Genomic DNA, 10,871 nt, shown 5'->3' with positions numbered 1-10,871 from the left:
CATGAAGTACTGTATGAAAGTCAGATTAACTTGTTAGTGTTATTAACACTTCAATATTCTTCTACTTTTTAGTCTCTTTATCCTATGAAATATTGAGAAAGAGGAGTTGAATCCCTAAGTAAGATTATAGATTTGTTTGTATCACCTTGCTATTCTGTCATTTTGGGTCTTATATATTTTGAAGCTCTGTTATTAGGTGAATAAATGTTTAGAATTAAGTTGCCCTGGAGAAGTCATTCCCTTTATTACAGTGAAATAGGCATCTTACCCCTGATAGTATTTTTAGACTTTTAAATAGTCTAATATTAATAGAGCCTCTCCAGCTCTCTTTCACCAGCTCTGTTTCATTAGGATCTGCCAGGTAAAACTTGCTCCATTTTTTTCACTTTTAACCTATTTGGATCATGATATTTAAACCAGGTTTCTTATAGAGTATATATATAATTGGATCTTGCTTTTTTATATAATCTGTCAATATTTTGCCTTTTAATTGGAGAGCCTTAAATCTTTACATTTAGAATGATTACTGATATGATTCACTATTCATTTTCATTTCATTATTCATTTTCTAATTGTCCTATTTGTTCTTTGTCCACTTTGCCCTATTTTTCTACCACCTTTAGGATTGAGGGTTTTTCATTTCATTTTCTTTTTGTTCTTTCTACCTACATTCTTTGTTTTTGAAATTTTAACGGTCACTTTAAGATTTATGGTATAAAACTTTTAACTCACTATCAGCTGCTTCAAGTGGTATACTACTTCACATATCACAGGAGAACCTGATAATTACATTCTATTCCTTTCCTCTCCAGGCTTCTGTGCTTATGTTGCCACACATTTTACTTCTGTATGTTAAAAATCTCACAATATATTGGTACAATTTAAACAGTTGATTATCTTTTAAAAGGATATAAATAATAATAGTTTTATATTTATCCCATTGTTACCATTTCTAATGCTCTTTATTTCTTTGTATGAGTCCAGCTTGTGATTCATTCAAGTCTGAGTTGACTATTAAAATAATTTTTTCTTTGTTGGAACTCTCTGTCAGTACAAATTACTTAATTACCTACAAAGCGCTAAAATGTCCTTATAGTCATATTGCAGCTATTTTCCTCAGCATGGCTCCCCAAAACACAGATAATTTCAAAGTGACGTATTTCCAAGTCCTTTCTTGTCAACTAACCCTACTTTAGGTATCCTTATAAAATTCATGAGGGAACTCATAACTCATAAAATTAGAGGGTAATTTTTAAATAGAGAACTCACAATCCTATTTCTAGTTTTTTCCAAAATGTCATAAGACCATAATGAATGGGAAACTTCTTAATAATGCGTTGTGAAATGCCCTAAGGAATCAAATCAGAGACAGTGATGTTATATATTCCCCTGCTTAGCTCTAGGTTGACTCCCATCTTCCTCTGGGGTCTGTACTTTGTCCATGTTTGTGAAGTTCTTGTATCAGATTACAAGGTTCCTGCCTGGACAGACTTTTCTGTGTCTGTGTCCTATCATAGCTAATTAATATGAAGATTTCATTTTTTACCCCCAAATTTTATTTATTATCCCATTATGTAAAAATGGCATTTAAGACATGATATCCTAAAATATAGACTATGTAACTTTGGAGGGAAAAGGAGATAAGAACCCTAAAGAAGTGCAAAAAAAAAAAAAAAAAAAAAAAAAAAAAAAAAAAAAAAGCTGTCCTGTAGGGCAATAACAAAATTAGAATGCAACAAGGGGTCTGTGTGACTGATGATTAGGAGCAGCGGGATGTATTAAGACATAGGAACAAAAAGAAAATAATTAAACAGCCATTTCAAATGTGACCACTGATGATAAGTTACTAGAGCAGAAGTTCAAAATATACAATCATTTATTTGTGATTAATCTCCTTTTCACATAGTGAATGAAGTATGCTTTCTAGTGTTAAGATGCAGTGATTTATTCATTTAACGTGATTAATAATGCTCCTGAGTAATGTAAGAGAAGCCTGTAAGAATCTGGTAAGAGTGAGTATAGCCAGATAATGCCAGGTAACCATCAAATCAAATATTTATTAGAAGTTTGAGTTCCGGGGATCCCTGGGTGGCTCAGTGGTTTAGTGCCTGCCTTTGGCCCAGGGCGCGATCCTGGAGTCCCGGGATCGAGTCCTGCGTCAGGCTCCTGGCATGGAGCCTGCTTCTCCCTCCTCCTGTGTCTCTGCCTCTCTCTCTCTTTTTATCATAAATAATAAATAAATATATATTTAAAAAAAAAGAAGTTTGAGTTCCTGGGTATTTTGCTTTATCCCAAAGGGTCCAAAAATTAGTAAAACTCAGTTCCTATCCTAAAATATACTATAACCTAATAGAAAAAAACACAGAGTAGGAATTAAATATTTGTCAAAACATTAACCAGTTAACCAAAAATTTTGGTATTATGTCAGAAGACTCATGGGTAAAAAAGATGAAATTTATTTCACCTGAAAGGACTAAAGAAATTTCCTGAAGAACTGGATCTCAAGATGCAGGATGATTTCAACATGTACAGATGAGGCAGTAGGACACTCTTTAGGAGAAAAGGTAATGCCTACCACTCACAGCCTACTTATTGTGTTGTGGTCACTCTCTTTTACATACAATAGCAAGAACAAAGACACAGAAATGAGAACAGAAGAACAGTTTCCAGAAATGGGAAATCCCAGCTGGAATGCTTTGAAATATAACAAAATTGATAAAGCTTAAATGATTTCAGCCAAACTGTAGAGGACTATGAATTTAAGATTAAAATATTTAGACTATTGCAGAGAAGCTTGTATAAATACAAATAAATTAGGAATACATTGAAGAGAACAAATTGGCTGAGTTTTTAGGGGAATCCTGGAGATGTTCATTTAGGGCCAGGAATAGCACTTGTTCTCTTCAATCAGGGGGAAAAAGTCATAATTCTTGGGATCTTGGTTGAGTGCTCAAAAGTTTCCTGCCTCCCTCAAAGAAAACAATTGGGCCTAAACTAAGTGCTGCTCTGGCTGTTGCTAACCAATCTTAAAAGGAAGACCCAAAAGACCAAGCTCTTTCTGCGTAGTTTATCTCCTAAAACAAAGCTCAAAACGTATATGACTACAAAAAATATCCAGCACTTGAAAGGATAAAATTTACAGTATGAATCAAATTAAAAATTATAGACATGCAAGGAAGAAAATATCCATAATGGAGAAAAATCAATTGAAACCAAACCAGAATGTCCTTGCCTGATAATTCTGACATCTATGTCCAATAAGACAATTATTTTGTTTTGTTTCTTTATTCCTTCTTCAACAGGCCAGTTTGCTATTTCGAACAGATTTAATAGTAAGATATTTGCCATAGCCAATGTAAAGCCAATTTCAAATTTTCAAATCAAAGAAAAATCATCTATTTAAAAAATTGGAACACAGTTGCTCTACTTGACAATTACTATTCGTATAGAATTTTACTTCATTCTGAATTTTTAAAAATGTAGTCTTAACTTTTCCTGGAATTAGTGGCAGTTTTTATCAGCAAATCTCATTCTTCCTTAATAATGTCTAATTTGCTCTAGTACTTTTGTCCAAAATGTCGTCTTAGAATATCCCATTACTTCTGAAGGAGGATGAAGTTTTTAGAAAAATTTTCCCTGTCAGTAATACTGTCTGTACTACCAACTTCATATGGTAATTTATCATTACTTAATTGTCTGATAGAATGGTATAGAGGAAGTTGTAATAGTCCCATGCTTAGGGGAAGGATTCAAATCCCATATGTCAGACACAAATTCCATTATTGGAGCAATTAACACAGTGGTTTCCAAACTATGCTGAATCACTAGAATCACCTGGCGAACTTTTTTTTACAACATGCAAATAACCAGGCTCTACACCAGATCAACCAAATCAGAATCTTTGGGAGCAGGGCCTGACCATTATATTTTCTTAAAACTTCCAAAGTGGTAAGTAGTCCAGGTTAAGAAGCCTTGAGCCCTAACTTCTCTAGTCCTTAATTCAGGATAGTAAGAATAATAATTCATTTTTCATTTGTCTCTTAAGCATTAAAAGAGAAAGATAAAAATACATCATGCCTCAAAACATTTGAAGGGCTTTTTCACATGCAGTCCTTAAAAATGAACTAACTTCTGGGAATAAGTCAATTCTCTTTTTGATAAAGGGACATTCATCTTTCTCTTATTTTCTAAAAATGTTCAAGTATATCCAGGAAAGGATGAACCAGCAATTCTTTTTTTTTTTTTAATTGAAGTTTAGTTAACACACAGTTACATTAGTTTCAGGTGTACAACATAGAATTCAACAATTTTAAATGTTATGCTCACCACAGCTGTAGCTACCATCTGTCACCATACAATGCCATTACAATACTATGTTGTATAAAGAGAGATTGTGTTCTCTTCTCTGAACGTTTCATCCATGTGATTTATTCTATAACTGGAAGCCTATACTTCCCACTTTCCTTTTTCTTTAAGATTTTATTTATTTATTCATGAGAGATACACAGAGAAAGACAGAGGCAGAGGGAGAAGCAGGATCCATGCAGCAAGCCCAATGCGGGACTTGATCCCGGGACTGCAGGATCATACCCTGAGCTGAAGGCAGACATTCAACCACTGAATCACCCAGGTGCCCCTACTTCCCACTTTCCTTCTCCCATTTTGTCCATTCCCTTACCTTCTCCACCCTGGAAACCACCAGTTCCCTATCTTTATGGTTCTGCTTCTGCTTTTTCTTTTTCTTTTCTTTTTTTTTTTTTTGTGCATTTGTTTTGCTTTTTAGATTCCATATATAAGTCAAATCAGATGGTATTTGTTTTCTCTGACTTACTTCACTCAACTTAATGCCATCCAGGTTCATACATGTTGTTGCGAATGGCAAGGTCTCATTCTTTTTTTATTACTGAGTAATATTCAGGACATGTATACATACCACTTCTCTATTTGTTCATCTATGAATAGACACTTGGATTGCTTCCATAACTTAGCTATTGTAAATAATGCTGCAATAAACATAAGGGTGCATGTGTCTTTTTGAATTAGTGTGTTTATTTTCTTTGGCTAAATACCCAATATTGGAATTATTGGAACATACATTAGTTCTATTTTTAATTGTTTGAGAAATCTCAATATTGTTTTCCATAGTGGCTGCACCCAACAATCATGAGGAAAACCAGTGGTTCTTTTTAAGTTTTTATTTAAATTCCAGGTATTTAACATACAGTGTAATATTAGTTTCAGGTGTACAATATAGTGATTCAACACTTCCATATAATAACTGCACTCCTTTTTTTTTAATTTATTAATGATAGTCACAGAGAGAGAGAGGCAGAGACACAGGCAGAGGGAGAAGCAGGCTCCATGCACCGAGAGCCCGACGTGGGATTCGATCCCAGGTCTCCAGGATCGCGCCCTGGGCCAAAGGCAGGCGCCAAACCGCTGCGCCACCCAGGGATCCCAATAAGTGCACTCCTTAATCCCCATCACCTATATAACCCATCCTCCATTCACTTCCCCTTTGGAAACCATCAGCTTGTTCTCTATAGCTAAGAGTCTATATCTTGGTTTTTCTTCCCCCTCACTAATTCATTGTTTCTTAAATTCTATATAAGTGAAATCATATGGTATTTGTCTTTCTCTAACTGACATTTCATTTAGCATCATACCCTCTAGCTCCATCCACATCATTGCAAATGGCAAGATTTCATTCTTTTTGATGGCCGAATGATATTCCATTGTGTATGTGTGTGTTTGTGTATATATGATATGTACATATACATGTATTATATACACATGTACACGCACCACATCTTCTTTACCCATTCGTCTATTGATGGATACCTGGGCTGTTTCTATAATTTGGCTATTGAAAATAATGTTGCTACGAATATCAGGGTTCATGTACCCCTTTGAATTTTGCATTTTGTGGGTAAATACCTAGTACTGCAATTGCCGAATCATAGAATAGTTCTATTTTTAAATTTTTTCCAGCATCTCCATACTTTTTTCCAGAGTAGCTGTACCAGTTGGCATTCCTACTAACAGTGTAAGAGGGTTCCTTTTTCTCTACATCCTCACCAACACCTGTTGTTTCTTCCCTTGTTGATTTTAGACATTCTGACAGGTGTAAGGTGATATCCCGTTGTAGTTTTGATCAGCATTTCCCTGATAAGTGCTGATGAGCATCTTTTCATGTGTCCATTGGCCACCTATATGTCATCTTTGGAGAAATATCCATGTTTTCTACCCATTTTTTAACTGAATTGTTTTTTGGGTGTTTGGGTTTTATAAGTCTTTATGTATTTTGGATACTAACCTTTTATAAGATATATCATTTGCAAATATCTTCTCCCATTCTGTAGGTTACCTTTTAGTTTTGTTGATTGCTTCCTTTGCTGAGCAGGAACTTTTTACCTTGATAAAGTCCCAAAGGTTTATTTTTGCTTCCCTTGACTAAGGAGATCTACCTAGAAAAAAAGTTGCCAAAGTCAGTGTCAAAGAAGTTACTGCCTATGTTCTTTTCCAGGATTCTTATGGTTTCAGGTCTCATCACATTTAGGTCTTTAATCCATTTTATTTTATTTTTTAAATATTTTATTTATTTATTCATGATAGGCACAGAGAGAGAGGCAGGCTCCATGCAGGGAGCCTGATGTGGGACTAGATCCCCGGTCTCTAGGACCACACCCTGGTCGAAGGCAGGCACCAAACCGCTGAGCCATCGAGGGATCCCCCTTTAATCCATTTTAAATTCATTTGGTCCAGATTCATTCTTCTACATGTTGCTGTCTTCTACAGGTTTCCCAACACTGTTTTATTGAAGAAACTTCTTTCTATTGGATATTCTTTGTGCTTAATTGAAGATTAATTGACCATATATCTGAGGGTTCGTTTCTGGGTTTTGTATTGTGTTCTATTGATCTATGTGTCTATTTTTGTACCGGTATCATACTGTTCGATCACTACAGTTTTGTAATATAACAGTCTGGAATTGTGATGCCTCCAGCTTTGCTGTTCTTTTTCAAGGTTTGCTTTGGCTATTTGTTGTCTTTTGTAGTTCCAGGTTAGGATTGTTTGTTCTAGCTCTGTGAAAAATGTTAGTTATTTTGATGGGGATTGCATTAAATGTGTAGATGGCTTTGAGTAGTATAGACATTATAACAATATTTGTTCTTCCAGCCCATGAGCATGGAATATCTTTCTGTTTCGTGTGTCATTTTTAATTTCTTTCATCAGTGTTCCATAGATTCAGAGTACAGATCTGTCACTTCTTTGATTAGGTTTATTCCTAGGTGTCTTCTTGTTTTTGGTGCAATTGTAAATGGGAATGATTCTTTAATTTCTCTTTCTGCTGCTTAATTATAGGTGTATAGAAATACAACATATTTTTGTATGTTTATTTTAATATCCTACAACTTTACTGAGTTTATCAGTTCTAGCAGTTTATTGGTGGAGTCTTTTGGGATATATATATAATATATATATGTATATATTATATATATATATATGATACAAATTTATATTCTAAGTTTTAGTTTTTTAAGATTTTTGTGGGGTTTTTTTAGTTAATTTGTCACCCCCAGACATGAGAGAGGACAAAAAAGAGGGTGGGCATATGGGGGAAAGTGTTTACAGGGCTAAATGTATTTTACTTAAAATATGTGGAAATTATTTGACTTAATTGAGGGGTGAGGCGGAAGAGGGTAGCCGAAAACAGATCCTAATGTTTTAAAGGAGTTGCAGCCCTGCACAGGTGTTAGCTATGAGGGCACTGTTCTGTCTGGTATTGTAGCCATCGCAAGAACAAATCAACAGCAACAAGAAAGAAAAAAAGAAAGAAGAAAGAAAGAAAGAAAGAAAGAAAGAAAGAAAGAAAGAAAGAAAGAAAGAAAGAAAGAAAGGAGAAAGAAAGAGAGAGAGAGAAAGAGAGAGAGAAAGAGAGAGAGAAAGAAAAAGAGAGAAAGAAAAAGAAAGAAAAGAAAGAAGAAAGAAAGAAAGAAAGAAAGAAAGAAAGAAAGAAAGAAAAAGAAAGAACAATAAATTTTTAAAATTAAAATATATATATAATGCCATATGCAAATAAGGAAAATTTGACTTTTTCTTTGCCAATTTGGATGCCTTTTATTTCTTCTTCTTGTCTGATTGCTGAGGCTAGGACTTCCAGTACTATGTTAAATAATGGTAGTGAGAGTGGCTATCCCTGTCTTATTCCTGACTGTAGAGGAAAAGCTCTCAGTTGTTCCTAATTTAGGATGATATTAGGTGTGGGTTTTTCATAGATGGACTTTGTTGAGGTATATTCCCTATAAACCTACTTTTTTGAGGGTTTTTATCATGAATGAATGTCTTACCTTGTCAAATGCTTTTTTCCATCTTATTGAAATGATCACATGAATCTTACCCTTTATTTTATTAATGTACTATATGACATTGATTTGTAGATATTGAACCACCCTTGCAAGGCAGGAATAAATCCCACTTGATTGTGGTAAATTATTTTTTTTAATGTATTGTTGAATTCAATTTGCTAGTATTTTGAGAATTTTTGTATCCATGTTCATCAGGGATATTGCCTGTAGCTCTTTTTTAATAAAGTCTTTCCTGGTTTTGGTATCAGGGCAAGACTGGCCTCATAGAATGAATTTAGAACTTTTCCTTCCATTTCTAAATATTTAGTAGAATTCCCCTGAGAAACCATCTGGTCCTGGACTTTGTTGATAAATTCTTGATTACTGATTCAATTTCACTACTAGTAATTTCTCTGTTTAAGTTTTCTATTTCTTCAGTTTGGGTAGTTTATATGTTTCTAGGAATTTATTCATTTTTTCCTAGTTGTCCAATTTGTTGGCATATAGTTTTTCATAATCTCTTATAATTGTTTCTATTTCTGTGGTATTGGTTGCAATCTCTTCTTTCTCATTTGTGATTTTATTTCTGTGGGTTCTTTTTTTCTTTTTGAGAAGTTTGGCTAGAGGTTTATCAATTTTATTAAATTTTTCAAAGAACCAACTCCTAGTTTCATTGATCTGTTTTATTTTTTAGTTTCTAGATCATTTACTTCTGCTCTAATCTCATTTCCTTCCTTCTTTTGGTTTTGTGTTTTGTTTGTTCTTCTTCTAGCTCTTTTAGGTATAAAGTTAGTTTGAGATTTTTCTTACTTCTTGAAGTAGGCCTGTATTGCTAATATACTTCCCTCTTAGGACCACTATTGCTGTATCCCAAAGGTTTTGGACTGCTGTGTTTTCATTTTTCATTTAAAACCCATGATTCTTGACTTTTCTGTGGTAACAGAATGGCACATTGGATGGGCAAGAGTTTCAGTTGAGAATCTGAAGAAAAGAAACTATGGGACCTCTTTCAAGAAAAATACATGAACACACACAACAAACTTTGGCATATGTTTCTGGGGGTTTCACACATGCCCTGAACCCCAGCTGTGACACTGTTCAAAATTCTCCACCCTGGATTCCAAGATGGATAGCAATTACTGGGTTGTTGTGTTTCCTAAAGGCCTGAATGCCTGAAGACAGTTGTTAAAACTTCAGGAAGTTTTTCTTTTTCCTTTTTTTTTTTTTTTTCGGGAACTTTTTCATGCTTATTTTATGGTTATTAGAATGTCACTCAAACTAAGCTATTCATAGAATGCCTCTCTCTCTGATAAATAAGCTCATTCCTGATAAAGAGTTAATAAAGTATTCCTCCCTGTCAGACAAGACAAACAGAAAATGATCCACAGAACATAGCATTTTGCTTCTAGGGATTTCTTTAAGCTCTAGTGATGTGAGGAGCTTTGTTGTACATGGAGTTCTAATCAGTGAGGAGAGAGAGCAATATGTCATACAGAAGCTTGCTCTCCACCCTCTCTAGTCATTAGGGAGTAAGTACACCATTCAGGCAGCTCCTTTAGTCATTATTAGATAAAACCACTAACAGTATCTCATTCTCCTCCCAGACTAGCAGTGATGTGAACTATGTGTTGTCAAACCAGTGGGCTTTTATGATGAGCTATTCACTTACTGCAATAACTATTGCTCTTTGCTTTTTGTTAAAACTTGTCATATTATCTATGTTAGATTCTTCAATCATGTCAATGAGTCCTACTTCACCAAATATTCTTTCTTCTACCTTGGAACTATTTAATGTGATAGACTATTTTATGGCTTTTATCTCATGTAATAAAATGTTCCTATTTTCAAGCAACTTTCTTATATTTACCTCTTGTTTATACCCAATTAACCATTTTCTTTTCCAAAAGTATTGTCTTCAAAGTAGTAGAACATATATCAAAACTCAGCATTATAAAATGAATTATATTGAGGATCAGGCCCTCAAGCCTAGATGGGTCTAGTGGTATGCCCGTAAATGTTTAACACACTTTCCAAAAAAAAAAAAAAAAGTCCCAACCCTGATTCCTAGCATTAATAGTTTGCATGTGTAAATATTCCTATTATCATGGATAGTTTTATGCTACCAAAATGATATCAGCTGTCTAACAAAATTCTTGAAAAGTTAAGTTAGCTCTCACAAGGCAATACCAGCTGACTTTAGCACACCATCATATTGGTCTAATCAAACTTCCAACCTTATCTTCTTCCCATGTTTGCTTGAAGAACTAGTCATTCATTTTTTCCCCCATGGAATCCTACCCCTTTGCTCATTCTATTTAATTGGAAAGTTCTTACCTCATCACCAATCATAATCCTAACTATTCTTCAAAAATGTGCTCCTAAGAGATATCTCCTAAGGGCATGGTTTTATGCTTCCAGGTGAATTGAAATCCTCTCTGTTCTAATATCACCTTATATTTTGAATCACATTTCAATATCTACTTTGCATTAATTTTATTTATGTAGATCTTGTTTTCCCTAGGA

Source organism: Canis lupus, chromosome 29 (assembly GCF_003254725.2).
Source record: "Canis lupus dingo isolate Sandy chromosome 29, ASM325472v2, whole genome shotgun sequence".
In the NCBI taxonomy this organism is placed as follows: domain Eukaryota; kingdom Metazoa; phylum Chordata; class Mammalia; order Carnivora; family Canidae; genus Canis; species Canis lupus.
Note: the sequence above shows the minus strand (reverse complement) of the source record.